This window comes from Suncus etruscus, chromosome 10, assembly GCF_024139225.1.
Source record: "Suncus etruscus isolate mSunEtr1 chromosome 10, mSunEtr1.pri.cur, whole genome shotgun sequence".
Taxonomy (NCBI): Eukaryota; Metazoa; Chordata; class Mammalia; order Eulipotyphla; family Soricidae; genus Suncus; species Suncus etruscus.
Window position 1 is genome coordinate 41,599,156 of NC_064857.1, and position 12,594 is coordinate 41,611,749.

The following is a 12,594-nucleotide window of genomic DNA, read 5'->3' on the forward strand; positions in this document are numbered from 1 at the left end:
ATGGCTTTATCTTATTTTTTTTAATATTACAAAAGTTTTTAATGTTTTTTTGTTTTGTTTGGGGGTCATAACCTACAGTGCTCAGGGGTTATAACTGGCTCTGCACTTAGGAATCACATATGGTGGACACTAGGAACCATATAAGATGCTGAGGATCTAATTCGGTAGGCCATGTGCAAGGCAAGCACTCTCCACACTACTCTTGCTTCCAATGAGATTTTGAATTTAAAATAATAAAATTTAAAATTTAAAAAATTTCTTAACAGTGTTCATAATTTAAGAGTGTCTTTCATGATGCTAGAATGTGTTCCTACAAAATATTATAAATGCTGGGCTGGAGCATTAGTACAGCAGGTAGGACACTTACCTTGCAATCAGCTGACCTGGATTTGAGCCCTGACATCCTATATACTCTCTCAACCACTCCAAGAACTATTCCTGATTACCAGGAGTAACCCCTGAACACCACCTGGCATCACCCCAAACAAGAAAATATATATAGTTAGTACACATACTTTTTTAGTAGATAGCAACTCATATTTGTGGTCTAGGTTAGAGAATTTTTCAATGGCAGTTTGTCATTGTAGAACATAAATTATGTAGCCACACACTTGTAGAATAGATTCATTCTTATAACAAGATGCAGGAGAGCTCAGGGTGATAATTGTTCATAATAATTTTTATTTCACATTTTAAAAGTGGGCTTACATTATGCCTAACAAATTTTAAATTTCTTTAAATTAAAGGACTATGACCCATATAAAAGAGAGTATGTTTTTATTAATTAACTTGGCCTTTGTGGGTATTCTTTGGTTTCAATCATTGATCTGTCATTTGCCAATAACTTAACAAATATATAATTTCTCTAAGCTTCACAATTATTTCTATGAATAAAATGATTATGATCTATTATTCTGACAGTCAGTGCTTGAGTGTATATAATGAGGTTGATCTATGATACTAGTATCATACCATCTTCACATAAAAGCAATTATTTGTAATAGTAATAGTAACTCCAATGTTACCATATATTAGCTACTTGCTCATGGGCAAGTTCTAAGTCTTAGTTTGCCAGTCCATTAATTTTCTAATAAGACCCATTTTAAAAATTTATGTCTGTATAGTTCATAGGGTATAAAATATGTTAATATGGGCAATTATTGCCATAATGGCTTTTGTTATTTGTCTTTCTTGCATTCTTGTCTCTGACCAACACACGCCTGTAAAATAGAAAGCCTTTCATTCAGTACCTATATTATACAGCCTCAGTTTCTGTTTCTGTTTCTGTGGTCTGGCTCCTTTACTTCATCTAACTTGTTAGGGACTCTATTTCTTAAATAACGAAGCTGATTGCATTCTGCAAGGTTTTGGCGGAATTCTTCTGTAGTTTTATGTTTCATTGATTAAACAGGGATTGCTTTGTTGACACACGTTAGCCATATGGAAATGATTTTGGATGGTACTTTTGAAGCCATGTTTAAGTTAATGTTTGTGCCTTTTCTACACCCACCTAGTCTTAAAATATTTCAAGTCTAAGAGATTCTATTCATACTACCCTCAAGCATTCTTTTCTTGCTTAAATTATTTTAAAATTTTCCTATTCTAACCAACATGTCCTTTGTTCTACCTTAGGAAAACACATTTATTTTGGGGTTTCCACTAGTATAACTGAAACAAAATGGTAAAAATAAGCTAGTATGATAGTCAAATGGGGGAAAGTTTCAAAATTAAAATAAGGGACTTACTGATATATGATCAGGGTAGTGATATGAGTGAAAGGCCTTTGGCATTAGACCAAAATAGTCTGTTAAATTACACTAAAATGATCATACCATTATATATTTAGATAGGTTGCAAATGCTTACTGTAAAAATCTCTTTTGGCTAAGTAGTGGAAATTTTAACCATCTTTTGAAAAGGGACATAAAAAGTCTTTATATGAGGTAAACTTATAAATAACTTTTGGCAATATGTTAAACTTGGAGGATGATGATTTCTTTGTAAGACATTTGAAGAAAGTTGACTAAATTCTTAGGAAACAAACTAAAAGGCAAGATTTATAAAACGTGTCATATCCAAAAATTTCATGTCATAAAACATTAGCCACAGATGTAAAATGTTGGGTAAGCTAAATTTACAGTGTGATTAAAATAATATAAAATACTATAAGAGGCAAAGATTGTCTATAGTCATTAGAATCATAACCTATGATTTTCTAGGGCAGGAGGGTAATGAAGATTATCTGAAATACAGAGAATTTTCTGAAGAGAGAAATCTATTATTGATTTGATTTATGACCATATTTGTGTGTAAATTTTTCAATTTAACCAAATTTTACCTTTGAAATATGAGTGTCTTAGTAAATACACCTTAATAAAGAAGAATGAAAGATTAAAATTGAACTAAAATAATATAAATATTAATTAAGAAACTATCCTCTGTCTGGTGGACATTTACTTGACTTCTAATCTTTCATTGTTATAAATATTAATGCAGAGAAGATTCTTAAGCATGCCATATTCTTCTGGTTTGTGCATATTTATGATATAGTTCTATATCATACAATATGGGCACCATGGGCTAAATATGGCTTATTGTTGTTATTGTAAATAAAGTTGTCCTGAAATATAAAAACAAAACAAAAACAAAGAAAAAACCTCTTGGGGCCAAGTGATAGCACAGAAGGTATGGTATTAACTGTGTGTAGCTGACCTGGAACTGATTCAGGTTTGATTCCTAGCATCCCTTCAGCCTCCCAGCAGCTATTTTTCAGTGCAAAGCCAGGAGTAACCCCTGTGCACTGCCACATGTGGCCCAAAAACCAAAAGAAAAAGGAAAAGGAAAAAAAATCTCTTAAAGTTTATTTTATGCTTAATAAGAATTTTGTGCCTATATGTTGATGTTATTATTCACGTAATTTGCTATTGGGATCTGAGTAAAGTTTCAGAGTACAAATTTCAATGAACTTTTACTACAATCTCAGGCTACTTATTTGGACAATAATTGGACAAAAGAAGAATTGATACAGATTTTTACTCAGTTTTTAATAAACATCAAACTAAAATAAATATCAAAGGATGCCAGTTAACTTATTAACTGAAATACATGTTCTTTTTTGATTGTTTGTCTTTCAGGCCACACCCATTTGATGCTCAGGGGTTACTCCCGGCTAAGAGCTCAGAAATTGCCCCTGGCTTGGGGGGAACCCTATGGGACGCCGGGGGATCGAACCGCAGATGCTGTTTGCTGTCTTACATTTTTTTTTAAGTGTTGTAGGCAAAAGCAGGTTAAAGTAAATTAAACTTAATGACCTCAGTATATATGTGTGTGCATGAGTGTGTGTGTGTGTGTGTGTAGGTGTGCTGTCTCAGCCTGAAAAATTGCTTTTCAGTTATGTAAGTCCCAGAAAAACTTAGCCATCAAGTTAGAAGGGAAGAACAGATAGGAAATAGTTTCCAGACCAAGTAGTTCACTAACATTAAGTCACTCTTAAGGGTTTGAGTTTAGCAGAGGACTTCACACATAACATGTACTTCAAAATATTTAATTAAATGTTAATAATTATAGTCACTGACTTAGTTCATTAGTGTCTTGCTATTTATTGATATTTACTAATATCCATTACCTTCAGTTGTCTGCCGCATTTTCATTTAAGTAACAAAACACTAATGTAATCTCATCTAGTTAATCCATTTATTTGACTAATGTCCTGAATTTCTGAGTTAGATCTTTACTGTAACTCTTATAATGTATATTACTCATTTATTTTCCTATTTACATGGTGAAATATGATAAATTTATCTGCAAGAATTTTTTATTATGATAAATCACTTACTTATGAAATGGCTATAGTATATATTTTGGGGGTCTTGAAATTCAGCAGGTATATATTTATAGATATCCAAGTTATAGAAAAAGTTTACATGTTAACCTAATTAGTCATAATAACTAATATGCTTTGGTTATCTAATTTAGATTAATTATTTATGCCTCATATAATACCAACTTAATGCTACATTTTTGTAATTTAACATTAATAGAAAATTTCAATACATTTTAAAAGTATGCCCAAATTGTTCATAGTGAAAGTATAGTATGTTAAATTTATATTAGACTGAATATAAAAAGGGTTTTATGACAAAATAGTTTGAGAAACATGTTATAGTGTTGCACTAAATTGTGTCCATTTAGTAAATAAAAGTATCTTATAATTAATTCAGGCTATTGTAACAATATTATAGACCACATGTTTGGAAATAAAACAAATAAATTTCTTATAATCTGGAGGCTGATAGGTCTAAAATTAAGGTACTGGAAAATATTGTGTATGGGAAGAACTGGCATCTCATAAGGCAGAGAGGTGAGGAGTGCTGAGGTCTGTAATATCCCATTCATATAACTCATAAAATCTTCACACTAATAATTGATTTCCTAAAAGCTATATTTCTTTTGACATCACACTTGACTGTAGGATTCCAAGATTTTGTAATATACTGTCAAGAGTATAAGTTAGTAGTTACATTATCCTGGTGTAAATCCCAGTTCTTAATAATGACTTAACCTTGCAAAAGTACGTGTTTGTCCTCTTGTCCTTTTACAAAGTAAAATGTCTGCCCCTGAAGCAGGCAAGGAAGGGTGAGTGGAAGAGGGCTCAGGGCAGGTGAGAGAAAAACTGCTGACATTGGTGGCAAGAAATGCATACTAGTGAAGGTTGTTATATATTATGTGACTGTAACTCAATCACAAACAATTTTATCTGTGGGGGGAAAAAACCCTATAGCATGAACAACTTGTAACACCAGTATTTAAATTAAATATTTTAAAAAAATGAATGAATTATTTTTAGGAAAAATACCACAATCAAACTCATTTCAAAGTGCTTCAGAATGCTCCTCCCTGTCCCTCACTACTAAATTTCCTTTATCTTGAATCATGCTCATTGGAACCTGCTTATATCAATATTATTTACTTTAATTAACACCTTAAGTATAGCTCAGCAATCTGGCTTAATGGTTTATGAAGAAAGAAATAATGGGTTAAAGAAAATATATTATTATTTCTTCATGGAAATAATATTCCTCTATAGTTATATATATATATATATATATATATATATATGTTCTTCTATAGTTTTCCTTAATTAAAAGAGGTTGAAGAAATAGCCCAATGTAAGGCATATGCTTTGCATATGGTTATCCTCCTTTTGATTCTTTGCATCTTTGCTGGAGTCACTGGGTACAGCCCTGAGTTCTGCCATGTGAGGCCCTAGTTGTTCCAACTACTCTTGTAGCCTTGGTAGTTCTCTAATCACATGGCCATAGCAATATCACATCCCTAGATCCTAATACTCCACTGCTGGTCTAATTGACTCAGAGTATTGCCAAGTAAGTAAAAATCAATAAATCTGTATATTTTTCAAAATATTTTTCTAGTTTCTATGCTAATGGCACAATTCAATTTGTATGATTGAATTATACAAGCATACAAATATTCTAATTAGTCCAAATATTAATTATATATTATTTTAATCAAAAGAAATCACTAATCTTAAAAATGTAGTCTTTATAATGTACTCATTAGCATATATCCCATTTTTTCTTTTCATTCATTCCCCAATATTGATGATATATGGTTTTACTAGTTATACGAGTTTTTATTCGCAGTTTTTAAGGCTTTTCTATATGTGTTTATTTTTTAATTTAATTTTATTTTTATTGTGACTAGTGTGAAGTACAAGTCTATCACAGTTACGTTGAAGGTATGTAAATAGTGACAGTGAATTAGGACAATTCCCACCATCAGGGTTGACCTCCCTCTGCCCCTGTTCCCAGCATGAGTCCCATAACTCCCCCTGTTGTCCCCTGGACTGCTAATGTAACAGTTCCCCTTAGTATATAATTTGTTGTTCTTAATTCTGTTGTTGTTGATTTTGGGTTTGGTATTTAGGCCTGAGCATTATTTCTACCCAATCTATCCTCAGTTTTAATCAGTAAATTTGTTAATTCAAATCTCACAATCTATGGTAGCTATTGAATGATAAAAGGCTAAGTCATAGATCTCTTATTCGGAAAAATTAATAACATAATGAGAAAACTAAAATAATAAATTAATAAATCATAAAAATTACAAAAATAAATAATGAGAAGTAGATGATGTGTAACCAACATCCTAGGAAAACTGAGTACTTGAAAGGAAATATTTAAACATTTGTTTGGTTCCTGAGCAATACCCAATAGTGGTGATACTTGGTATACTGTGTGGAGACTACTACTACTGAGACACGCACAGTATACCCTGTATAATCTCTCCAGTAGCTAATAAAAGATTTTGAGGCAAAATAATGCATTTGGAAATGGGATGAGGCTAAGCAGAAGAAACACAGATGAACTTGTGCTGAGATACAATATAAAAATGCCCTCTACACACCTATATTTGTTGCAGCACTATTTACAATAGCAAGAATATGGAAACAACTCAGATGCCCTTCAACATATGAATGGCTAAGAAACATCATGGAATATATGCAGCCATCAGGAAAAATGAAGTCACGAAATGTTCCTATACATAGATGATATGGAAACTGTTATGCTGATTGAAATAAGTCAGAGTGAAAGATACACACAAAATAGTCTCACTCATTTATGGATTTAAGGAGAATAAAAGACATTATTATAATAATACTCAGAAACAATAGAGATGAGGGTTGGAAGGACCTCCTCATGATATGAAGCTTACCAGAAAGAGTGGTGAGTGCAGTTAGAGGAATAACAACACTAATATCATGACAATGTTAATGAGTGAGAGAAGTAGAATGCCTGTCTTAAGTCCAGGCTGGGCATGGAGAAGGAGGAAGATAGGGGGTATAGGTGGTAGGAATGTTGCAGTGGTGAAGGGGGGATGTTCTTTTTTATAACTGACACAACTACAAACATGTATGCTTAAATAAAGATATTATAAAAATAAACTTGTGCTGGGATAACGATGTCATTTGAATCTAGATGTGTGAAGTGGAAAATAAGAAATAAACACAAAAGGACAGAGTGTAGCAAGAATAAGATGGTTATGTTGTGTCAGCCAAGAAAACTTGTCCTGTTACTTTACAATAGAAGGTTACATAGTCTTTCTGTATTTTTCCTCCATTGCTTTTTGGGGATGAACCTGTGGCAGTAAGATGATGGGAAATATGTTCAAGGTTCTTAATTAGAAATGACCACAGCTCAACTATAGAATAAGGAGAAGGTGAGAGCCTTGGTTTAAAACACATTTAGAAAGAATTTTTTTAGAATTAAATTTCCTTAAAATACAGATTTAAAAATTTTTTGATAGTTGAGTTTCAGTCATACAGGGCATTTGGGAATACATAGAATTAGGGTAGATAGGAAAGTGTTTACAATTATGTCAAAGTCTCTTGTGTGTAGGCTTATTAGGAAGATAATTATGAGGAGTTGATCTTTTTAAGGTACAGTTTAGATATAGGGGCACAGTTAAATTTTAATCTTATTTGTTGACACAGATACAATGGAGCAGCATGACTTGTGCAACCTTAATCAAAGTTTCAATAATATATCAGTTACTACTGTTCCTTAACCTCTTCAAGCCAATGACATGTAAGAACGTGTCCTTTTTATTTACTGTGATGATAAATTCTCTTCTTTGTGTTATCAGGGACCTCAATGGGAAGATATAGTGATGAGAAGACACAAGAATAATTTATTCACTGAGAATTGAAATTAGACAATATTTCATTTACTCTCACTTTCATGTCTGGTTACAAGGCTGAGAAAAGCTATAGGTTGATTCCCTCTATTAGTGGCAAAACCTGCAAAACTTACTGCAGGAAAACCTCTTACTCGAGACTTCAAGTTCAAATCTTTCTTTCTTTTTTTTTTTTTTTTTGGTTTTTGGGTCACACCCGGCGGTGTCAGGGGTTACTCCTGGCTGTCTGCTCAGAAATAGCTCCTGGCAGGCACAGGGGACCATATGGGACACCAGGATTCGAACCAATCACCTTTGGTCCTGGATCGGCTGCTTGCAAGGCAAATGCCGCTGTGCTATCTCTCCGGGCCCAAGTTCAAATCTTTCAAAGAGGAAGGTGATATGCTTTCTTATATGGCTTTAAAAATTGTGCACCATTATTTGTCATATTTTATTAGTTGCAATTGAATAAAACGTTCATTTTGATTCTAAAGGAAGAGACCAATACTAATTTTCTCCACTAAAAAGAATATAATAATTGCATAATATAAAAAGCATATGTCATGGAAGACTTTGTGACTATCTTTGTAAAATAAAATTAGTCATAGACAATAAAACTAAATTTCAGGATAGTATTTATTAGAGAGGCCATTGTTATATACTCAGGGTGAGAAAATAGTATACACAATGATCTAAAGGGAGAAAGAAAACATAATGTAACTAGCAAAACTGACCATATAGAAACAGCAAATTGAAATAGCAAATATTTGTCTGCATGATAACAAGAAAGTTATTTTTATATAACTGCAGTATAATTTTTTAATTTTTTATTGTCACCATTTTAAATTACAATGGTTGGACTTCAAATTGGATTTCATAGTTGTATTACAAGCATAGTGACAGTAAAATAGAGCCATTTCCATCACCAGTGTTGACCTCCCTCCACCAAAGCTGCCACTGTGCATTCCATGCTTCCTGGCCTGACAGTGTAACATGCCCATTTTAGGTTTAGATTGTTATAGTTTGGGTCTCTTGATTCTATTGTCAATGACTTTAGCTTGGCTATTTAGTTCTATCCTTTTTTAAAATCTCCATCAATGCAACTGAGACCACTTAGCCTTGGCCCCATCCTTTCATATTTGTGTTTCCCTCCTCCATTCTTTCCTTCTTCTTGCTATACTCTGGGGCAAGGGTATTTGAGACAACTCCCATTTGGGTCATTGCATTTTTTAATGCAGTTATAAATACCAAAACTGATATCAACTAAGTTAGAAGAGAATATGATTGGAGTAGAATAAATTAATAAGTTTACTTATATTATTCTATCTAAAATCACCTAGATCTTATTGTGTGTGTTTGACATCAAGTAAATTGTACACACTGAGATTGACTCTTGTCACTATATTTGAGTTGTAGGAAAATAATTGTTTGAAATAAAAAAACTATTTTTCACATGAAATTAATAAAATATAGTCTTAGTTACTTTTTATTTAATCAGATTTTCTCTAAGAATCAATGGCATATTATGTAATGCTTTGTGATTGGCTTCTTCTACTTAAGAAGTATAAGTTAGTATAAGTATAAGTATAAGAAGTGAGTATAGAAATAACCTTCCAGAGTCTGAAAAGCAAATTTGGCACCTCAGCCATGTCAGTGTTGAACTTAAGCTACATGTAGAAATTGCGGTGAAAATCTATTATAAAGGAAGGACAGCTGGAGGTCACAAAAGAAGCTTTAGCTATGGTTTTAAAAATCAGAAAATTCATCTAATTCAAGAAGAACTAGATACTTCAAATAGAAATTCCAGCAATCTCAAGTCATCTACCACCTCATTTATTTGCATCTGTTCATACATAATGAAAATACTGCTTTTTGTTATGAAAGTAAAATTTCTCCCCTAAAGAGCTGACCATTTTTGTAAACATATGTTTACTTTTATTATTCAGAAAGGATAAATGAGAACTGCACATAAATTTCAGCAGAGTAGAAAAGTCTTGTTTTTTCATTGTCTTGTTTATAAGAAATTTAGTTATTTTCATGTAAAAAATACTAAATGGTATGAGAATTTGTGCAAAGAGACAATACTTATATGTGAAATTAATTAGCATATTTTAATATATATATGTTATAATATATGCACATGAACTCATAAACTTTCAAATTTTGATTTAATAAGAAATTATTGAGTGTCTCCTAGGTGCAAAGCAATATTTTTTCCCTGAGAATATGGCAAATATGAGAGAAATTCAAGATTCTTCACTAAAATTGAAAGATGTAGCTCAGCTACAAGAGCAGTTTAAATAAGGATTATTTTGCATAATTTTTCAGGAAATAATGTTTTATTTTCTAAGTCATTATCAATTTGTAAGACCATTTTACAGCTTTCCTTAGTTGCTGAAATCTTAGGTACACAGGAACTCATTTTAGTCAGCAGACTTATTCATTCAATCATTCAGTATTTTTTTTAGGGGAGAGAACAGTATCCCAGTAGCACAAATTATTTGTCAAGTTTCCCACATTTGGGGAAATAGAAGGAATCAGTAGATCTTGAGTACAATGGATGAGCCTCGCTGTGGGGAAACCATCTTTGGGATCATATCTCCCCTGTCAGGTTAGCATCATTCATTTAGTTTTGTGGTGTGGAGAATCAAACCTAGAGTCTCACATATGAGAAGTCTAAGCTTTGTCACTGAGTCATATCTTGGACACAAATACAAGTTTTGAATATACATAAAAATATTTGTTATGACTTATAAATTATTTCACTTTTCAGCTTAGTTAGCATCTTATCAAACAGTAGAAAGCTCTCTATGCTAAGGAACTTGAGAAATTGCAATAAGAAAGTGTACTTGAGGATAACTTGTCTTTAATAATTCATAGAAATAAACATTTTAATAAAAATATTTCCAAGTTTAGGTTTACTTTGGTCTTCAGTCCTATAATTAAATAGATTTATGGCATATTTATAAAGCATTACTTATGCATATTTATTATAACATGTATCTGTGCTTCTGTTTGGTTTGGGTTATAATTATTTTCTTTTGATAAAAATATAATTTATGTTTGTCAAAGGTTGCAATATATATGTATTTAAGGAATTATTTTGTGTTATTAGTAAGCAAAGAAGTAGTTTTCTCACTATATACATGCTTAAAACAGCATGTCAAAAACTAGACTTAGCCTTCCCTCCAAAATTCTTTCTTTTGTTTTATTAGTGACACCAGCACATTCAGTTACATAAACCACTAAAAAAAAAAAACTAAAAATGTATTGTTAATAATCCCTCCACCTTTCATCCCCTTGCACCTTTATTTTACTCCAGATTTCTTGAGTCTATATCCAGTAATTAATTTGTAACACAAAATACCTCATCTCACTTGCTACTATCTTAGTTTAGATCTTAACTTCTTCTTGTTTTTATTTCTGTAATTGTCTCCTGAAAGATCTCCCTAACTTTCAACTTCCTCTGTAATTTAAGAGAAATAGACAGGTATGTACAAATAAAAAATGGATTATTTATGAATAATTATTTTCAATGGTTCCCATAGCCTTTATAAAGTATAAACTTCTACATTTGGCAAAGAAGTCAGTTTATAATTGGGTCCATATTTTTCTTTCTAGCTTTATCTATCATACACCCCTACTGTAAGTTTCAGACTAATACAGTTTGTAGACTTCTTTCTATTAAAGGAAATGAATGTGATCTCTGGACATTATTTTGTTACTTTTTTCTCTCTTATGACTACTCTTCCCCTTTGCTATCTCTAAAATTTATTGAATGTTTAAAGATTTACTTGGTTTCAAGTCTAAATTAGTTCAAGTATGAATTATTTTATTCCATTTGATGTTCTGCTCCACAAATTATTCCATATTTTTAAATCTAATGCTCATAAATACTTTCTCAAAATATTAATTTTTGTAATGATTATTACTTTCAAAGTTTCAAATTGTTACTTTGCTTTGAAAAGTCCCTCAAGCCCTTTCAGCAGACATCCCTGGAAACTAAATTTTGTAGACTTGAGAGTTCTTATATCCCTGAAAACAGAGTAGGATTTAGCCCTGAGAAAAAATAAGTGTGGCCTCTTCCCAAAAAATGATTGCTTATTTGTTGACATACCTTTATATCTGATCTTGGCACATGTAGTAATGATTTATATAATCATAACAAATATTAAAACTTAGCTCAACTCTATTATTTAAATGTGTTTATGAGAGCATTTTTAGTTTCTTCTAAATCTAATAGCAGAAGAATAGTTTTTTTTTTTCAAGAATTATCACTGAGGGGCCGGAGTGTTGGCACAAATGGTAGGGCATTTGCCTTGCATATGCTAACCTAGGACAGATCACGATTCAACCCCCAGCATCCCATATGGTTCCCCAAGTCAGGAGCAATTTCTGAGTGCATAGCCAGGAGTAACCCTTGAGTGTCATGATGTGTGTCCCAAAAAACAACAAAAAAAAATCATCACTGAGGAATTAGTCATTATATTTGTGTATGTGTATGTATGTTTGCATGACATGAACATGCTCATGTATGAAGCATTGATTTCTGGTTTTTCTTTTCTTTTATTGAAATAATTGTTATTTACAAAGTACTTCATAGTTAAGTTTAAGACATACAATGAATAAGGGCCAATCTCACCACCAAGTGTCAATCACCCCCCAACAATGTTCCCCAGGTGCATCTATTCCCCCTCCCTTGCTCCCCAGCCCGCCAGTACAACATGCTCATTTTAAGTTTAGATTGTGAAAATTTGGGTCTCTTGATGCCATTGTTTTCTGCCTATGGCTTCCATATTTAGTTCTGTCCTCTTTTAACACCTCCAAAATATATGAGATCACTTGACCCCTGACCCACATACCTTTGTATTTGTTTTTCTCCTCCAATCAATTTATTTTC